This window comes from Talpa occidentalis, unplaced genomic scaffold (genome assembly GCF_014898055.3).
Source record: "Talpa occidentalis isolate TD23 unplaced genomic scaffold, MPIMG_talOcc4v2.1 talOcc4.11, whole genome shotgun sequence".
NCBI classification, from domain to species: domain Eukaryota; kingdom Metazoa; phylum Chordata; class Mammalia; order Eulipotyphla; family Talpidae; genus Talpa; species Talpa occidentalis.
In genome coordinates, this window is record NW_023601104.1 from 54,486,158 (window position 1) to 54,506,390 (window position 20,233).

The 20,233-nt window shown below is 31.5% G+C and overlaps 1 long non-coding RNA gene across 1 annotated transcript in view; it reads left to right on the plus strand.

Annotated features, from left to right (window-relative positions):
- The window catches only part of LOC119239041 (uncharacterized), a 95,615-nt gene extending 76,019 nt beyond the window's left edge, over positions 1–19,596 (plus strand). Inside the window, exon 3 of the long non-coding RNA XR_005123728.2 lies at positions 19,438–19,596. This is a non-coding gene — a long non-coding RNA (uncharacterized LOC119239041). The remainder of the gene's footprint in view (positions 1–19,437) is intronic.
- Positions 19,597–20,233: the final 637 nt, after the last annotated feature.

Consider the following 20,233-nt stretch of genomic DNA (forward strand, 5'->3'; position numbering starts at 1 on the left):
AAAGAAACCCAGAACATATAATGAAGATTGGAAAGTTTATTCAACAAATGATGGGAAAACTGGAAAGACACATGAGAAGAAATGAAACTAGACCACTTTCTTGGTCTTGTGTTTGGATGTAAAAAATTTGAATGTAAAACCTGAAATCATAAAATACATAGAAGAAAACATAGAAAACTCGGAGACATTGGCTTCAGGGTGTCTTTGGGAACTCAACTCCAACAGCGAGGAATGTAAAAACAAAAGTAAACAAATGGGACTACATCAACCAAAAAAGTTCTTCATAGTGACATAAGCTGTCATTAAAATGAAAAGACACCCTACTAAATGGGAGACAATATTTGCAATCAAACATCCAACAGGACTAATACCAAGATCTAGAAAAAACTCATACAACTCAACATGAAGAAAACAAATAACCCCATCAAAAAAGGGAAGAAAAGGGCAGAAATGCTAAATAGACATTTACCCAAAGAAGACATACAAAATGGCAACAAGCCCATGAAAAAAATATTCATTATCACTTATCCGGGAAATGCAAATCAAAGCCACAATGAGATACCACTTCACACCTGTGAGAGTGGTCCATATCACAAAAACCAGAAATAAGTATTGCTGAGTATGTAGAGGAAAAGTAATCCTTTATACTGTTGGTGGGAATGTAGCCTGTTCCAACCCGTATGAGATTCTGTCACTTTTGGTAAAAGACATCCTGAGGGATAAGTTGGATATTCTTCCCAGATAGTTTATTATACAAGGAGAAAACAAACTCATAGGAAAATCTTTAAGACTAAAAGATGGAAATAGTGTCAATATTGTTGTGAAACAAGTGTGCTGGATAGTGGGAGGCTAATCAGATCCCTTACTTTACCTACACTAGTGTAATGGTTATTTTTAAATTATGGGGTAGAATTAAATCTCTAGGAATAAGAAGAAATTTCAAATTATAAAATAATTATTAGGTATAATGTTAGAGAACTTGTAAAAATCCACAAAGAACTACTAGATCAATTGTTACCCATGTACTTGGATGTTTTGTAGCTTAAGTATTCATTCACCAGCTTCTACAATATCATGAGACAGAGATTATCTTAAAACTTGCATGTTGTGAAAAAAATGAAATGTCTTGTAAACAAATTAGATAACATCTTTTATAAAGTTTCTCTGTGGAACAGCATTGATTTTAATTCAAGTAATACTCATTGCACTCACTCTTGCCTGGAGGTAAAGTACCTTAATGAAACTTGTCAAGTGAATTGATGATCAAAATGGGAAAAAGAAAAATACCTACACTGTGATAATCCTTTGGTCTACATATGGGAAAGTTACTCAAATACCAGTATTGGTAGTAAATGTTGAAATTGTTTTAAATAAGCACACTCAGTACCACATAAAATGATTAAAAAATACATTTTTTCTCCCTTTTAACCTTGTTTTCATCATAAAAATAACATGTCCATGATAACAATTTAGTAAGTAAAGTTTACTTACTGTAAATTAAATTAAAGTTTACTTAATAATCCATAATAATCCATAATAGTTTTCCTACATTCTCACTTAACCTTTGAATTAATAATTTTTTACATTGTTAAAATCATACAATTGTATATGTAATTTATATTTTATATCATCCATATTATAGTGTTATTGATCTTAACAAAGTAAAATAATTGGGAAATGTAACAGTAAATGAATGTTGCATAGGTTACTAAGCTACATATCTCCCTTTGAATATTCAAATTGATTCACAATATTTGTTGTGACACATAATACTGAGATGAAGTCCCTGTTATAGTTTTTATATTTAATAAACATGCAGGGCTTCTATTTTATTATAGTTTTCAGAGCATGATTAACAAATCAAATGATATGAAAAACAATAGGTATATATAACCTAATGCATTCCTAATATCCCATCGTCATTTGCAAAGTAAATTTACAGTATATGTAAAAGTGACCACTTTATCAATTCCTTGTGAAGGCATTACAGTTTTAATATTTGATAGTATAAATGGAGCAGTAAATAATATAGCATTAACAACTTCTATAATTTTTATAAACGTCTAGACTTGTGTTTGATATGGGAAAATCATTGAGCTTTTTAAAGATCTAGTACATTTCATTATTTCTATATTAATATTTGTTCAATGTTTAAAATTTGGACAAACATGAAAGAAGAAATAATAAAATAACAGGGTACAACCGACCCATGAGTGACTTGAGTATGCAAGTAAGGTTTGAATCTTTTTTTAATCTAAAATGATATTTTGATCACCATGGATATTTTGCAGTTATTTTTATATTGTCTTTTTTTAATATTGCATTGAATATTTCTTATTGGTATCATTAAGGTTTTTGTCACTTACTTTAAGTTTTGTGTCTGAAATGAGTGGCTCACTTTCCTCATCCTTCTTGAATAATAATTAGCCTAAAATATTTTGTATAAATTTTCTTAATTTAAATCATTTCCTTGAACATCTTAAACTTAATTTTTAAAGTTATTCCTAAGAATAATTCATGTTTCATTGCACTTTTTTAGAACGATCATATGACATACTATCACCTCAATTAATTAGAGATGCCCTGGTCATATGGGCATAGGTATTTTATGTCATGATTTATATAGGAAAATAAAAAGTAACATATAAAATATATAGAAATCTGATATAACTAATGCAAACATTCTAACTTTTAGAAAAGTAAAAATAAATTACAAAATTATTATAAACAATAAGACCAGTTCATATATAAACTATGCAGAGTAGCGATATCCAATAGAACTTTCTGAAGTGATGAAAATGTTCTAAATCTGTGCTGTTTGTTATGGGGATAATTAACTGATGTGACCATTGAACAGCTATAATGAGGCACTTAATTTTATATTTTATTGATTTTTAAATTAATTTAAATTTAAACTTAATTGGTTTCATATATCTCCTGGCTGTAGATGTGGAACCTATGCTATGTCTTAAATGATGAACTAAAATATAAAGTGCTTATTTCAATATATGTTTGATCTAAATTTTTACCTTGGCCTGTGGGTTATTTCCACACCCAGTGTCTACAGCTCAGGAATGGAACCATATACATACACACACACACACACACACACACATATTAATAGTAAGCAATTTGGAAATTGAATGTGGGTAATTTGGCAAATAAGTCCCATACCTTCTTATTCACAAATGCTTTATGGCTTCTAGATATGTTGCAAATTCCTCTCATTCATAAGTATTTTAGGAGCATATTTGCCTCTAGATGATCCTCCTTAAAAGTGGTTGATAAAATGATATCGCCATTTTAAGATGATTTTTTTTAAGATTTATTTATTTATACAAGCACTGGGTACAGTCAGAAGCATGGGAGGGTGAGAGAACTCACCCTCATGTGAATGTGGGACCCTCACCTGGGGTGGCTGGGAATCAAACCGGTGCTGCAGAGGCTGCAGGCAGCTTTGCAGCCCAGCGTTCAACCGCTGCACCACCAGGGAGGCCCTTAAGATGACAATTCTGAGACAAGATAGCTACAAACAAACAAAAAGTCAAACAAAAAATACTCCACACACACAAAACAACAATGTATAATTTGCATAGAAGAAACAGTCCAGATAAAAAGTTTGCTTTTGGTCATCTGCTTGAGAATTTTTCATTATCAGCTCAGCGTACGTTTGATGAGTCTGTGAGCTTCTATGATCACAGAGCTAACACTGCTGTGATCACATGAAACACCTTGTTAGTATCTACCCCAGGATGTAATGGAAAAACCTGTAGGTACACAGAAAGAAAGATCTTAGGGGAAATATGGTCATCTTCTTTTGAGGCATATAATTGTATTTAACAGTGTTGACTAATGATGTCGGATAGTGACAGTTAATTATCTGAAGTGATTTTAAGGAGCTTGCTTTATATGATGAGTTTCTTTAAGTGACAAACAAGATTCAAAGTTTCCTCTTTGAAATGAAACCTGGAATTTTAAAGAATAATCTCTTAATAGACAATAGATGTTTGTATTTAGATGTGTGAACTAAATACAATGTTAGATTTGTTTGCATGTGTTTTTGTTTCTCCTTGTGTTTTGAACAGATGTCAGAGTAATTATTTACATACTAAATTATACCACTATGATTTCCATCTTAAATTAAGAAAAATAGTTCATTTTAAAAAAGCAGAAAGTGTGTGAAAAGCAAAACAGTTTTAGAAGAAAACACAAAAATATTTTTTCAAAAGTTCAAATTGAGTATTGTTTCTTAAATCATCAAAGTGAAAACCATTAAAAATAAGCATAATAAATTCTATTATGTATATTAAGAGTACTGCATATTAAAAGACATGATAGAGCAAGTAAAAAGACAAGCCACAATCTGAGAGAAGATCCTTATAGCGTATAAAATGTAACTTTCAGTGAACTGTATTATTGTAAATATTATAATAACAAAGTTATAATATATAAAAACAAATCAACTACAAAATAAACTAGTAGAAAAATGAGCAAAATAGAGTATAATAAGCATTTTATAAGAGAGAAAATAAGAATAGACAATAAACATAAGAAATTATTTTCAACTTCATTAGTAATTAGGAAAATGCTAATTTAAGCCATAGTGACATAATATTTTACAGATTCTAGAATGGCAAAAATTGGAAAGAGCTTCTGAGCATACAAATGGGAGAAAACTCACAGACTGATGTTGGCATGTAATTGGTACAGCTCCAGTGGAAATTTAAATTCCATCTCCACTGGAAAGCTCACAGTCTTGTGACATTAAATACCATCATCTGTATGTTCCAACCATTTTGCTCCTAGGATTATAGTGTGGATAGATTCTTGCATAGGTATACCAGGGCATATATACAAAAATATTCACAGCTAATAGCAACTGTATTAGTAAAAGATAGGAAATGTCTCAAATTATTTTGACAGCAGAATGTACTCATTGGGATGTTATACAACAACACTAATTCAGTGAAGAATTGCCTGTAGTAATTTGAATATAGCTTAAAAAATGTTGAATGAGCTTTTTGTAAAGATATACATTTTTTAAAAAAAGACTATAACCTCCACAAATTAAGTAACATGTTTTTAGTGATGAGTATACGCCTAAAAATAATAGGAAGATGATTTCTAAAATCACAGAAATGGTTGTAACTAAGATGTAGTGAAAAGTGCTGAGTAGTGCCATTATTGATACTTTTAAAAAATTCTTTTGTTGGGATTTGAGGTTATAGATTTGTATTTAATTACTGAAGATATGTGAATTTTTTTTTAATTTTGCAAGCATTACATTAAAAATTAAGGTTAGTAAACTTTGGTATATTTAAAAATCTCCCATAATTGGAACTAGGACTGGTCTGTTTTACAAATAGATATGTTAGAAGATACACAAGAAGCCACTGCTTCCTAAAGAAGAACCATTATCTTCCCTTTATCTTAATTGATTATTTTGTTAGAAAAACTCATCATTCCTTATTTTTCATCAAGGACTCTGAAGTTTTAATATGTATGTGATGCTAACATTAAATATTTGTGGTAGTTTTCTGACACATAGTTTTATTTTACCATTTATATTTGGTTTTATTCACTGTATAATTTCAATATCTCAGAAAAAAATATTCCTAGCATATTTAACTTCATTTTAACTGTCCACTGACTTCAAAGAAATGATAAAAAGCCATCACTGCAACTTTTGTAGTTAAGAAATATCTATGATATAATTAAGTTCTACAATAAGTGCATGAATCTTATACAAAAATACAGGTGGTGCATTATTTTGTGGTGAAGTGATGGAAGCTTTGCATTTTTTTCTCATGATTTTAAATAGCTTGCTGATCCAATCCATGCTTGCAAAGGTCTATATTATGTCCTACTATCTAGCTGAGAATTCTAGAATAGTGTTAAGTGAAAGGCTAAAGTATTATCAACACAAGCTATTTTGCTTTAATCCTATTTAGCTATTAAAATTATCACATTTTTACGTAAAGAGTCATTACATGGTTTACAAAGATACCAAGTATACTCTCAAAGAATTTTTCTATCATTTTTTAAGTTTCTTCATAGTCATAGTTTTTGAGAATAGTTTCTTTTCAAAATGGAGACGTATTTGGGATAGTAAACAAGTAGGAAAAGAATTATTGTGATGGAATTATGCATGAGACTGCACATTTAAGTTAAAAAAGTCTCCTGTCTTAAAAATATTAAGTAACTAAGAGTTAGATAAAGACTGGCTTTAAAACTAACCCTTGATACCAGACTATACAACTGAGGCACTGAGGCAGGCATGGAAGGGTGGGGTAAGAATGAAAATGGAAGGAAGCAGAATGGACTGTGATGGTGGACTGTGAGTGATTTGGTGGTGGGAGCACTGCAGTGGTGACACCTGTTGAGGGTATCCAAATATTACTTCAGTTAACAATTAAAAACAATAAGACACCTGCCCTCTTTAAAAAGACCATTTGGTTAAAACTAGAAAGCAACGGTGAATTTATTTCATGTAATTTTCACAGTGTTACTTTACTAATTAGATTTATTTAAAAGAAAACAATTTAAACAAGATTTCCTAACTAGATTTCTACTAGTTTCATAACTATAAGTCTTTACAATTGATTTAAATAATTTGACATTTCTGCTTTGCATAAATATTTTTAAATATTAGGCTGTATCCAGGCAATAGGAAGCTGCCTGTTCTCGTATTCTTTGTCCTTATGTTTTATGGTTTGAATTTTAGTTAGTTAAATATTTTTTTTGAGATGAATATTGCATACAATAAAATGATCCTTGTAGGCTAAACCAACTAGATTAGTTATAGCTCAAGGGAGAGCTTGCAAAATAATATTGCTATTGTTGTTTTGTGCTTCCCTATTTGCTGTTTTTATTTTTATATCAGCGAAAGTACATTCCACACCAGAGCTTTATAAAAAATAAAAATCATGCCTGCAGCAAAAGTACACCTTGTGTACTTTAGCATCAAGCAAAATATTCTGCAAATAAAATATGATGTTACTGTTCCGCTATTAAAAGGACTTGATATTCAGAGTTCAGTAGAAAATGCATGAATCCACATAGGTGAACCCAAAACTTCATCTAAATCAAATCTATTTCATCTTCATATATTAATATTTATTGAATTAGTATATCATATTAAATACACTAAATCACTGATGTTGATATGCTATTCCAACATTTGTTATAATTTAAATACCTATGTGTTTATTACCATGTTCGGTATCTTACCTGATGTTATTTATCAAAAATGTTATTGAATTAATATTATTTTAAAGTTTTATAGATTTGTTTTATATACCTCAGACCCGATAATCATAAAAAAACTGATGCCAATATTTTATCAGGTGATCTTGTAGGTTGTAACTTTATTAGATACATTATTAGCCAAGGGGAGTTTCTTCTTTTTTAAAATTGTATCATTTTTTATTGAGCTGTAGTTGGTTTATAACATTGTATATAATTTAGGAGTATAGTTTCACATATCACAAATATATGTTACCACCACACAGTACTACCAAAGTACCCGTAATCCTCTCCCGTAAAATTCTCATTTCTTTGTAATTTCTGCCTTCTTGTTATTAGCTACTCTTTTTCTCCCAGCAAACTTGTGAGGTAGGCATAATTGTCAGCAAAGTTGAAAGCTTTAGGCCAAAGAAATCAAACTATTTATGAATTTAAAGAAACTAAAGGAGAATTCACAGCAAAATGATTTACTTACTAAGTTTTGTGACCTTTTTAATATAGGATTTTTATTTGACTTATAAATTTCACAAGCATTTGAGAAGAAATAGAATTGAATGTATAATTAAATGGACTTAAATGTCATATTATTTTGAAAGTTTACAATTTGTTGCATTTTTTATGGTAAATATAATATGGCACTCATCTGGCAAATAAGGTAGTATAGAGTTGTCATCTTTGTTAGTCTGCTAGGTCTGCCAGTACAGCACCTGGACAGTGTGGCATCAACTGAAAGTTATTTCCTTGATGATTCTGGAGGTTGGGAGTCCAAAATCAAGTGTCAACAGGGTTGGAAATCCTTTCTCCTTGTCTTGTACGTGATCTCCCTGTGTCTTTAGATGGACTCCCCCTTGTGCATATCTGCATCCTAATTTTGTCTTCTTACTAGAACACCAGCCATTTTGTATTAGGGTTCACCCTCCTGACTGCATTTAATCTTAATTAACTTGAGGTACTGGGCCTTCAACTTGAATTTTGGGGGTACAAATTCAGCTCTTAAGATGGTTGAAGATTCTGACTTTTGTTTTCTACATTGCATTTGCTCTACAGAGTGTTAAATATAATGAAAATATATTATTACTTGCAATCTGAAAAATATATTTTGAAAAGAATTAAATAAAGATATACTGACTAGCAAATATTAGCAGATATTTAATATAAAATAAGATTATAAAATGAGACTACATTTACTGAGAAACATTGTAAGGTTTAAGACATGTAAACCTTAGATATTTTGGATGTTTACTATTTCTTATAAAATAAAACTATATTTATTGAGAAATGCTAAGGTTAAATGTACATATTAATTCTTTATTATGTTAAAATATTTTGTATTCAAGATAGCCACACTTGATCCAGCATTTTTTTTTCAAGTTTCTAGATTGATTTGCTAATATTTTGGGAAGATTTAGTATCTATGTACATAAGTGAGTTTGATAGTATGACTCCCTTTGCATAATTCTTTTAAGGCATCATAACCTTATGTTTAGTATATCATAGAGTAATTTGGAGAATGTTTCCTCATTTTACATGTCCTGTAAGATTACCAGATTTCTTTCTTGCAAGATTACTGGAATTTTCCTTTTAATTTTCTGAACCTGGGATTTTCTTTGTTTTAAAGATAATGATAAATTTTTTTTAAGAGTATAATTAACTTTTTGATTTGATCATATTTTTTAATGTGAATGATTACTATGAAATGGCAAGTTACCATAAAACCTAGTGGTTAAAAATAAACATTTATATTTCACTTCATGGTGCTGAAATTGACACTGGAATCAGCTGATCATTCTGGTCCCATCTGAATTTCCTCAAGTGTCCACAATCATCTGTATTCAGCTAGGTATCTCTATACTTGGGGTTGACTAGCTGTTAGCTAGCCTTGACTTGTTCACGTGAAATGGGTAGAGTATGTTACCACACCACAAATTCCTTGAAGTCCAAGCTTGCAACAGGCAAAGCACTTCTGCTATATTCTCTTGGCTAAAGCAAATCACACAGACATATCTGATTCAGGGAACTAGAAATTAGCCTCCCTCTTAATAGGAGGAAGTTGAAAATCACATTACAAAGGGCATAGATGTTACAGGGCAGGGTGAAGGGCTTCCCGGAATCCCCAAAACCTACTGTAAATGAGTTCTGCCTTCTGCTGCATAAAGACAACATACTCTAGTGCATAAGACCTTCAATGGAAAGGAATTTAAATACACTTAATGTGCAATAAAGGGAAGAGAAGGCAAAGAATAGAAAAAATAGTTTCCAATTAAACATCCCAAATTACCCATTCCCTTGTGGGTAAATGCCTAGCCAAACAGAGTTAGCCTACAGTGTGACCACTAAGGACTGAAAGCTTGCCACAAGTCTAAGGCATTTCCTGGGGGCTGGCAAGTTTGGGACAAAAGTAGTAAAATCAAAATATAAGTCAAGATAAAGTTTTGCCAACTTCCCCATGGATCTCTCATCCATGTCTCTGTCTCTTTCTAATATCTCCTTCCATGCCTCTCAAGTCCATGGTACAAATCCAAGGCCGAGATGCAAGCACAGCTTCTTCACATGTCTCTGTTCCATTTGCCTCCTTCATGTCCTCTCCTGCTTCTCCCAGTCTTGTCTAGCTTCTCCCTGCCTAGCTCCACCTTTCCTTAGTGTGGGTCAGTGAACCTGGAGCCTCCCCTTTCCCTGGAGATTATCCTATTACACAGATACAGAGAGGAATAAAGAACTCTAACCATTTAAGCAATTCATCTAACATTATTGAAAATATCAAACATTTCTATATATTTATCTGCATTTTTACCAATTCCTTTTCTTACCACTTATTCTTTCATCTCATCTCATTCTCTAAGATCAACATCCTTTACTTCCTAAAACATCAATTAGAATATTCTTTAGTGGTATTTTTGTTGTTGGTCTGTGTGATCTTTGATGTTTATCGGAAATTTCTTCATTTTGCAGTTTTTTCAAGAGACATTTTCTGGGAATCCATTTCATACTATCAGTTAGAATTTTTTTCTTTGCTTTTTTTTTTTAACTTTGTTTAAATTGAGATAACATTTGTTTACCACATTGTAAATGATTCAGAAGTATAAGATCACACCCCTTCAGAGTATGTCACCCCACCACAAATATCTTCAAATACCCATATTCCTACAAGGTAATTTTCATTAACATTTCTAAGATAATTTTCAATGTAATCTGGATTGCAGTACTGAAATGTCTAATTGTCATTCCACTGTAAGTCTTTTCTCTGGGACTGTTTTTAAGATCTCATCATTGCTTTTGTGGTGTGGCTTCAGTGGATTATGTAAGAAATTAATGTTGTCAGTGCTAGAGAATTTCAAGTCTGCCTTTTCATTCCTATCACTTCCTCTACACGCCAACTGACAAGCTATTCTCAATGCCCAATAGATGTGTTTACTTCTTAAATATATCTGTGAATAAGATATGTGAACTTATTAAATCACAACATGTTATTATAAAAATCTTTTAAATTTGTGATCCCAACAAATGTTGTCTTTTAAAGTTTCATTTTAAAATGACGTAAACAAATGAGCCCCGTTCAACTTTGTCAAAAATTGCTTTGGGCAATTTTTCTAGTGGAAAGTGAGAAATGAGATGGGACACATTAATGAGCCAAAATAAAACTTAAAAATTAAAGAGAGCCTATGGGATTTCTTTCATTTATTTATAAACTATAAACATATTCCATCAAATGAAATATAGCAGAATTAAAAGGCAGAAAAATAAGATGCTTTCTGGAGACTTGAGGGGATATTAATTTGGATTTTAACTGGAATAAGATGTATTTAAATTTCCACATTGTACGTATTACCCACTGCATTTCAATCTAAGGAGATTGCATTGCCTCCCCTCCAGAGAGGAGAATTTATTTGATTTCTTGTGTTCTCTTAAGACCGTTAACTTCATGCAACTTCAGAGTATTTTTGTGTATGTGTTTGTAAAAGATGCATATAAAATATTTTAAATGTGTCCGGTAACTAATGAGTAGTTATCCTTGAACACCATTGATAAAGTGCATATAGGATGGTGGTGGTGGCTCATTGTGGTGGGTTGGGGAGTACAGAGGAGTGGAATAAAGTATCTCTTTTGGAAAGAAGGGAATTCTTTTATGTAGTTACCTTGTATTACCTCTTGTATTTTATATTTTTAATTTGTGGTGAGACTATCATATGTGATATCCTTTTTTTTTTCCAGGTTACCAGTGATAAAATCTACTAAATAGAGTGATACTCTGTCTGTACAGAACCATTCTGTCTGTACAGGAACAAAGATGCACTACGAAAAACATGGAGTCAGTGGCAAAAACATAAGGAGAGAGGGAAAGGAATTTTATAATATATTGAGAAAAAATAGTTGTATTTTATTTTAAAATTGACGTTCTTGATATATAACTGATATATCATAAACTCACTTTAAGTGTACAATTTAATTTTTGTTAGTCTTTGTTCAGACTTGTACAGTCATCATATTCTAATTTTAAACATTTTTGTCATCCTCAAAAGAAATCTTATACCCATTCGAAATCATTTCTTACTCTTCTTTCCTCCTTCTCTAAATAAGTACTAATCTATTTCTATTTTTAAATTATATATGTTCTAGAACTTTCTCATAATCATGCAATAATAATTAAACTTTTGCAATTTAGTTCTTAGCACAATGCTTTTTGAGGACATGTTATATAGCATGGATCTTTGCTGAATACTATTCCATTGTATGATTGTATCAAATTGCCATCAGTTGATGGATGTTTGGATTGGATCCTCTTTGTCTCTATTATTAATAATGCTACTATAAACATTTGAATTCAAATCTGTGTGGATACATGTTTTCATTTTACTTGAGTAGATAACCAAGAGTACATTTTCTGGGTGTATGTTTAACTTCTCTAAATTTTTTATTGAGGCAACACTGGTTTATACAGTTGTTTGTATTTCAAAAGTCTAGGGTCCCCTCTTCCAGTGCTGTTACCATAGCAGCAATTTTCTAATATGGCTGTATCATTTACATTCCTATCAGAAATATATGAAAATTATTCTGTATTCTTCATAGTATTTTTTATTGTCTGTTTTTGTTATTTTTAATCATGGCCATCCTTTTGAATATGGAATGCTATCTCATTGTGGTTTTTTGCATTTTACTAATGTTTAATAATTTTGATTATAATTTAATGGACTTAATGGTCATTTGTACATTTTACTTGGAGAAATGTTTATTGAAATCCTTTTTTCATTTTAACTTGGTGGTTAGTGTTCTATCATTGTGAGTTTTTTATATATTATGGCTATCAATCCATTATCAGCTATGTAATTTTGCAGATGATATTTAAATAGCTAAAATTTTCTCCCTGTGTGGATTATTTTTCTATTTTCTTGATAGGAGTTTTAAAGATTTTGATTTTATGAAGTCTAATTTATCATTTTTGTTTTATTACTGCACTTTTGATATCTACTAATTGATTGCCTAAACCAAGTTCATGAAGATTTACTCTTTTGTTCCTAAGAGTTGTATTCTTTTAACTTTTATACTTAGACCTATGACCTATTTTTAGTTCAATTTTGTATATGGTGTGAAGTTGAAGTTCAACTTCATTCCTTTGTATATGAATATCCAATTGTCCTGACACCATGTACTGTAAAGAGTACTTTACTGATACTTATCAAAACGTTAACCTTCTTCCCCAAAACACATTATTTACCTTTGAAGGCTCTGTGACCCTTACTGCTATTATGATGGAACAACCACTAGTGTCTTATAAACATCCCGTTTTTCTTGAATCTGAAATATTTACTACATAAAAGTGAACTTCATTTTTTTTCTCTCTCCACAGAAATATAATATTTTACAGTACTCTAGGATAACCTCATACATGGTGTTAAAATGTTTTGTAACAAATAAATTGTTAATAAAAGAAGTCAATGTGGTCCTCAGGCTGTCTCTGACCTATCATCAGGAGGGCATGTGATTTTCTATTTTCCTTCTCCTAACCAATTGAGAAAGGAATACCATGCAAAAGAAGTTGTCTTGAAAAAAAAAAAAATCCAAGCCTACTGCAAGCTTTTGTGAAGAATGGAGATTATGAGTAGATGCTTTTGTTTAGGGACAGAGTTTAATGACTTCAGCTTATGAGGATATAAACACTAGGGCTTAGTCCAGGAAGCCAAACTACTCTACAAAAATGCTAAAAAGTCTATACTGTGACTGGGGTAACTTTCCACATTATGTTCCTTTATTACAATTTTAGATTATGTTATTTCAGAAAGTCCTTGGTAGGTGATATAATGTATTTAAATGAATGTGAACTATGTTTCATGTTTACACAGTAGAGATCAGAAGATGGCAGAAATAGGGAGGAATCTCTTTTCTCTCATCCTTAAGTGGAGATCTGGAAAAGCACCCAACATCCATGTTGAGGTGATTTGCTGAATCACCTTTGTGGTGATATTCTCCCAGAAAGAGTGATTAGGACTCAAATAAACATATTGTGTATATTCACGTACTGTGCATATTCAGGCTGAGAGGAAGTAGCTTTAAGAAAAACTTGTAAATCAGTAGGAATGAGGGCTTTCTACAGAGGAAAGTGGAGGAATAAAAAGGGGTATAGCACTCCATGGAGAAAACACAGAGGAATGTAGACCTCACCAAAGGAAAGCCAAACTAGGAACTGGAATTATTGGACCATTGCTATTCTTATAAGAATGATGGAAGAAACTATTTTCTGAAAATTCAAACTAATTTTCAATCTTCACGTTTATTGTTAGAATTTACATTAAATTTTTGAAATCAGTTTTGTCTGTTTCATTAATGGATTAATGTTTGAAAAAATTTATTTGATACCAAAAACATATTAAAATTGTTTTGAACTTGGTATTTCAAAATATAATATTCAAAAATTTTGTCTAATGTTTTCACATTAGTGGATATAAGGAAGTATAAAATAAGTTCTCCAATCCCAAAGTCAGTCTTTTTCTTATTCATTATGTTAGTCCAAATTCTAGCTCCATGTCCAGCATATAGTAGGCACTTTTTAAATAGTCATTGTATTAATAAAGGAAAGAGTGAATAAATAGGAATGGAGGATAAGGTCATTGCCAAAATACAGACAAGATGATTAAAAGATTAATTACTAAATAATGAATACAAGTTACTAAATTTGAATATAAAAAAGTTAAATAATGAAACGAGAATATGTGTTAGAGTATATTTAATCAATGTTGAAATTTTATGGCATAAATTGCTAATGAGACTAGAGTTTTCCTTTCTGGAGTACTATATAACAAGTTGTCATTAGTTAATTACAATTGAGTTCCAAAAAAAGAAATGGTACCTGAAAAACATTGTACTCTATACTTAAATGGCATGTATGTTTTCAGTTTTCTAATAAGTTGGATTTAAATAATTCTTTTATGCCATGATTGAAATATTGAAACTTAATTGAAATTAATGCCAGTGAGATTGTATGAAGTCATAAGCTTTATCAATAGAATTTCCTTCTGAATCAAAAATTTCAGTGATATTTTGGTCTTCAATTGGTTTTGATGATTTCTAGAGTAACTTGAAAAAAATATTTTAATTCTATAATGTTGATGGGCATATCAGCAAAATCCATTTCTCACGTGTTTAAAATAATAAAGGCAACCAAACAGGAAATTAGTTTCTAGTGAAAAGTCTGTTTGGCATATTCTCTGGCTTTTCCTTTTTTTTAAACTTGTCTAGATTCAGTTGGAAACTACAGTTAGAAATACCCTAAGCATGTTTAAATATGCTTCTAATAAGCTAGACTCTCCTGCTTCAATGAATAAAGAAAACAGTTCATTGTTTTTTTAACTTTGCTAAAAGACAAATTCTATACTTTGGCTTTCTGTTTAACTGTTATATATAGTATGCTATTTTTAAAATGCTATTGTTACAGTGCAGTTTGTAAAATGAAGACACCATATTATATAGGTTCAAAAAATAAGAGTTTTCACTTATATGATAAGATCAAAACTGGCTTTCAACTATTAATTTTTCATTACATGTTTTTCTAAGTTTTAATGTATAGGTAAATTGAAAAACATTGTATAGGTAAATTGAAAAACATTGAAAGTGATGGTTATAGAACTATAGTAACATCATATCAAAATTTACTGGGAAATCTTGTGTTTGATGACAGGCATGTGGCTAATCTTGTATTCTCACTATCTAGAACAAAACAGTCAACTTTCTGGTGATAAAAAGTTTAATTTTTTCTCTCTTCAGGATAGTAGTAGACAAGAGCAATTTTCAAGGTGTATTGATGGATAATTTCAACACTAAGTAATTAAATATGGTCTTTATCATGAATTCTAAATACAGAGTATACTCATGTATTTTCTGATTCATGTAATTAATGTTTCACCTGCCTTGATACTGGATTGTGTCAAGACACTCTGATGTTGGGTATATAGATAAAAACAAACAGATAAACTAAATAAAAATATAATTTTTGACCACCAGATGAATTAGTGTAAGCTTACAGAATTAATTTTAGGGTCAGCTAAATTTTATGCCTATTGAGTGAAAAAAATGGAGATTTAGTTTCTATTCCTCCTCTCTATTCTTCCTTTTCCCCTCTTCCCTCCATCTTTGCTTCCTTTTTTCTTAAAATGTGCTGGCTAAGCCCTCTAATACAAAGTACAGTGTTGAAGGAAAATGTTCATAACCTTTCATTCTCAATCTCAGTGGTGGTGAAACATGTCTAATATTTTACCAATAAATTTTATATCAGCCAAAAGTTTTTTTTTTATATTAAGGGGGTTTTCTTCTATTTCTACATCCTTGAGAGGTTTTTAACATTAAATGTTAGGTTTTGTCTAATGCTTTTATTTTTGCCTCTAATAAGCTCTATCTGCAAATACAATCACATTGGTGGTTAGGACTTCATACATGAATTGGGGCAGAATAGGTGGCAAAATTTAGTCCATAGCAATTTTTGGTTGATATTTTTAGCAACTGTTTGCATTTTCAAAAATAACAGCTCTTGGCATGACCATACAAACAAAAAAGCACACCAAAGCCACATAGAAACCATAAACTTAGAAACTCTGGCTTCTACCCACAGGACATTAGCATTCTGATTCAGCTTAGGAGTGTGGGTGTCTTTGGGAACATCTTCGGTGTGAGTCATATTTTTCTGTACATCATGTTACAGACTCTTGAGGACAACTCTTCTTCATAAAACCTAAACCCAGCTTATAGGAACCTCCTAGACTGATTGTCAATGCAGGTTGTGTTTACAGAAGAAACAAAGAAAAATTACACTCTAAATTCAGAAAGAAAAAAGTGAAATCAATAACACATATTTTCACTACAATCATTCATCTTTCCTGAGAATTTTGTCATGGCATTATATTTATTTGGATTTTAACAGTAAATAAGAACCAGGTGCTTTACTTATCTATACCTAAAGAGGATATCCTACACATGCAATAATATTGTATATTTAGGGAAATATTTAGATGATTTTGAAACCCTGATATACTGTTCTAACGAATCTGATAAATGTAACTTTTCTGTGTTACTTTAGAAACACAGAAGCAATTAATTCTGGCTAAAATGGCAATTTGAATGCAGGGAGATGACTACTTTTTGCAATCTAAGTAATTAAGTAGATGTAAATATACTTGAATTTATTCTGGAACTCCTAATGTTTCAATATTTACTGCAGTAGTGAATTCATAAAAACACGGTACATAATCTAGAAGTAAAATAGATACTTATATCTCCCCAAGTCCACTAAAGACTAATTAATAACTTGACAGTATAAATTTGTTAACTCCTCTGACCTTTTCTCTCCAAGTTTCCTATAGTCTTAAATTCAAGGGCTCACTCTGAAACTCTCACTCTTGTCTCCTTACCAAAACACTCATCTTGCTTGGCTCTCATGTCTTCCAGTCAGTCTTTCCAGTTCCACACTCTAGGCGTCAATGTCTTTAATATAATTGATAGTATGTGAGCATTGGAGAGGAACTGGGATTCCTCTGATTCCAATGACCCCTTTAAACTCAGAGGAACTGAGGAGGGATGAAGGCTTTCTGAAAAAGAAGTCTGCTTCCTGTGGGGAAGAATTAAGCAATGGAATGTTTCACATTCAGCAGCATGTGTACAGTTTAGTTTCCAGGCTTTTTCCTTATCATCTACAGTGTCAAATATTCTCTGTCTTACGCCACTCAATGATTTTCCTGTTCTCAAGAAACACTACAGTTCTTGGTGATTGTAAATAGCCCATGGGGATGTGTAGATATACATATATGTATTTGAATTAGTGTTTCTGTGGGTTTTTTTTTAATATTGATTGATGAATGGATATACATACACACACACACACAATGGAATACTACTCAGTTATAGAAATAGATGAAGAGAATTAGGCTTAGTGAAATAAGCCAGATTGAGAATGACAAACACTGTGATTTCACACATGTGTGGGGTATATAGATAAACAGATAAACTAAATAAAAATATGATTTTTGACCACCAGATGAATTAGTGTTTCTGGAGAGGGATTAGGAAGTGGGTGGGTACATCAGGTCAAAGGGGACAACTGTATAGTGAAAGATAGAATTGGACTTTTGATGATGAGCTTAATGTATTATATATGTGTTGTCTTTTTGATGAATACCTAAAACATATATAATGTTACAGTACAATGTTACTTCAATAAAAAATAATTAAAAAAAGATGGCTCTGTCCCTCAACCCATAGGCAACTATGATTTGACATATTTACTTGCATTTTGTTTATGTAATTATACCAGTCACATATACAACTTTATATATTATTGATCTGATGGGTATATGAAATAATCCGAATATATTATTTTTAATAAACACTGCATCCTGTTCAAAGGCTAAGGGAACAAGACTCTTTGAATGGTTTGCTAAATCACAAAGTTGCACATACATAGTAACATTTCCATTATAATATTCTACTTGAAATGATATTTCTGTGTTCTTTTCTAATATGATAACTTCCTAAAATCTTCAGTTCCAATCAACCTTGCTCCTATAAAATAGCTCTTTTTAAAACCATCTAGGTCATCTGTTGACAAAACACAAAGAAAATGTAAAGTAGTAGAAGGGACATAGGAGATTACCTTAGAGATTCTGATGCCTTGTGTTCCCCAAATTGCAAGAGCAAAATCATGCATTTGCTTTTGTTTAATGCAAACTGTGTTTAGAAACTACTCATTTGTGATAGTCTTAATCACATATTTCAAAATTGAGCTTATGAAACTTCTTGTTTTGAGATAATACATTTTTAATTGAAGTTTAATCAATTAGGTATGAACTGCACTAAATCGTTCTGTCTTAGCAATATGTACAATAAAAGACAAATATCTCTTTTGGTGTTTATTGACATCTATATAATTAATCCAAGCAGGTTTATAAGAAAGTGGTGTTTACTTTTTGAAAACCTTCAAATTTATAGATTGACAAAATATTCCATAACAATGTTTCAAATGCCTGATGCGCCACCATCCTTAATATATTTCCCTTGCCGATGTTCTTAGAGCACCTCCAAACTTAGATTTTTCTGGCTAAAGGAGTTCAACTTTCTGTGGAAAAAAAAAGGCAAATTTTTAGGACATTTTTTAATTCATAGTAAATAGTGGGGACTGAGAGCAATCAGACTAGTAGAAGCTAATCAGATAAGAGTAGTTGAAGAATGGAATTAGCCAATTGATTCTAAAATCAATCCTCTAGTCCTATGATCACATACATTACTCATGTAAATTAATCATGCAGAAGATAAAATGACAACATTTTTGACATTATTTTAAAGTTTTTGTTGAATATTTAGTGATACAATAGGTTATATATTGAGATTTGGTCATCTCACACCTAAATCCCAAAATTCTTTTTATTGTTTGCTTTTGAAGGTTAATCTTCCTCTAACTCTCTTTAAAGAATTCAGATGCCTCATCCTCACTTCTTGTAAATTTCTCTCTCTGTAGAAGTGAGCTTTATATGGCTTAACAAATCTTTGCCTGTTTTAGACTCTCTGAGGTTCCAGTCCTCTGAAGGGCTAAGGTATATCTTTCTGATAAAACCATATCTCTATGTGTCATATAAACATATGCATGTGTGCACATATATGAATGTTAGGAAAATATTTTTATTATTTTAATATTAAGTATTATATATTTTGATATTTCAGAGTGAAAGCACAAACAAAATGCCTAAGGAACTGTAACAAGTGGTATGCTTCCAAAGAAACAAATAGTGAGTTTTGCCTCTCTTAGGGCAATCTAGGTGTAATTCTTCAATTACACCTATGAAAAATGGGGGAAAAGTCAAAAACAAATAAATACAAATTCTGTCAATTACATATACAACACAGCGACTTGTTTGATTCCATATTATTTTGGTTTGGTTTGATTATCCGGATTAGTATTTTTTTTTTTTTTTTTTTTTTTTAAAGAAATTTCTTTTTTTTTTTTTTTTAAGATTTATTTATTTATTTATACAAGCACTGGGACAGTCAGAAGCACGGGAGGGTGAGAGAATTCACCAGAGCCAGAGTGGGAGCAGAGCAGGCAGAAGGACCAAAGTACACTGCTGAGGGGAGCAGCGGGCGGCAGAGAGGTCTGCGCGCCATGTGGGACCCTCCTCTGGTGGCCGGGAGCAGCGGGGATTGAACCGGCGCTGCAGAGGCTGCGGGCAGCTTCACAACCCAGCGCTCAACCGCTGCGCCACCGGGGAGGCCCCGGATTAGTATTTTGGTTTGTTTTGATGATCTGGATTAGTATTAGTAATACTGATAAAAAATGAAAAAAAAAATCTAAAAACCAGTGCTGCTGGGGTTGTTAATCAACAGTTCTTTGTACAAAAGTTCTTCTTTTTCCATCATAATCAGGATGACTTATGAGTTTCTATAATGTATAGGCTCAAGGAGAAGTTGTGTGTCTTATCAGTGTGACTGAGTTATGGGAGGAACCATTTAGAAAAACAAC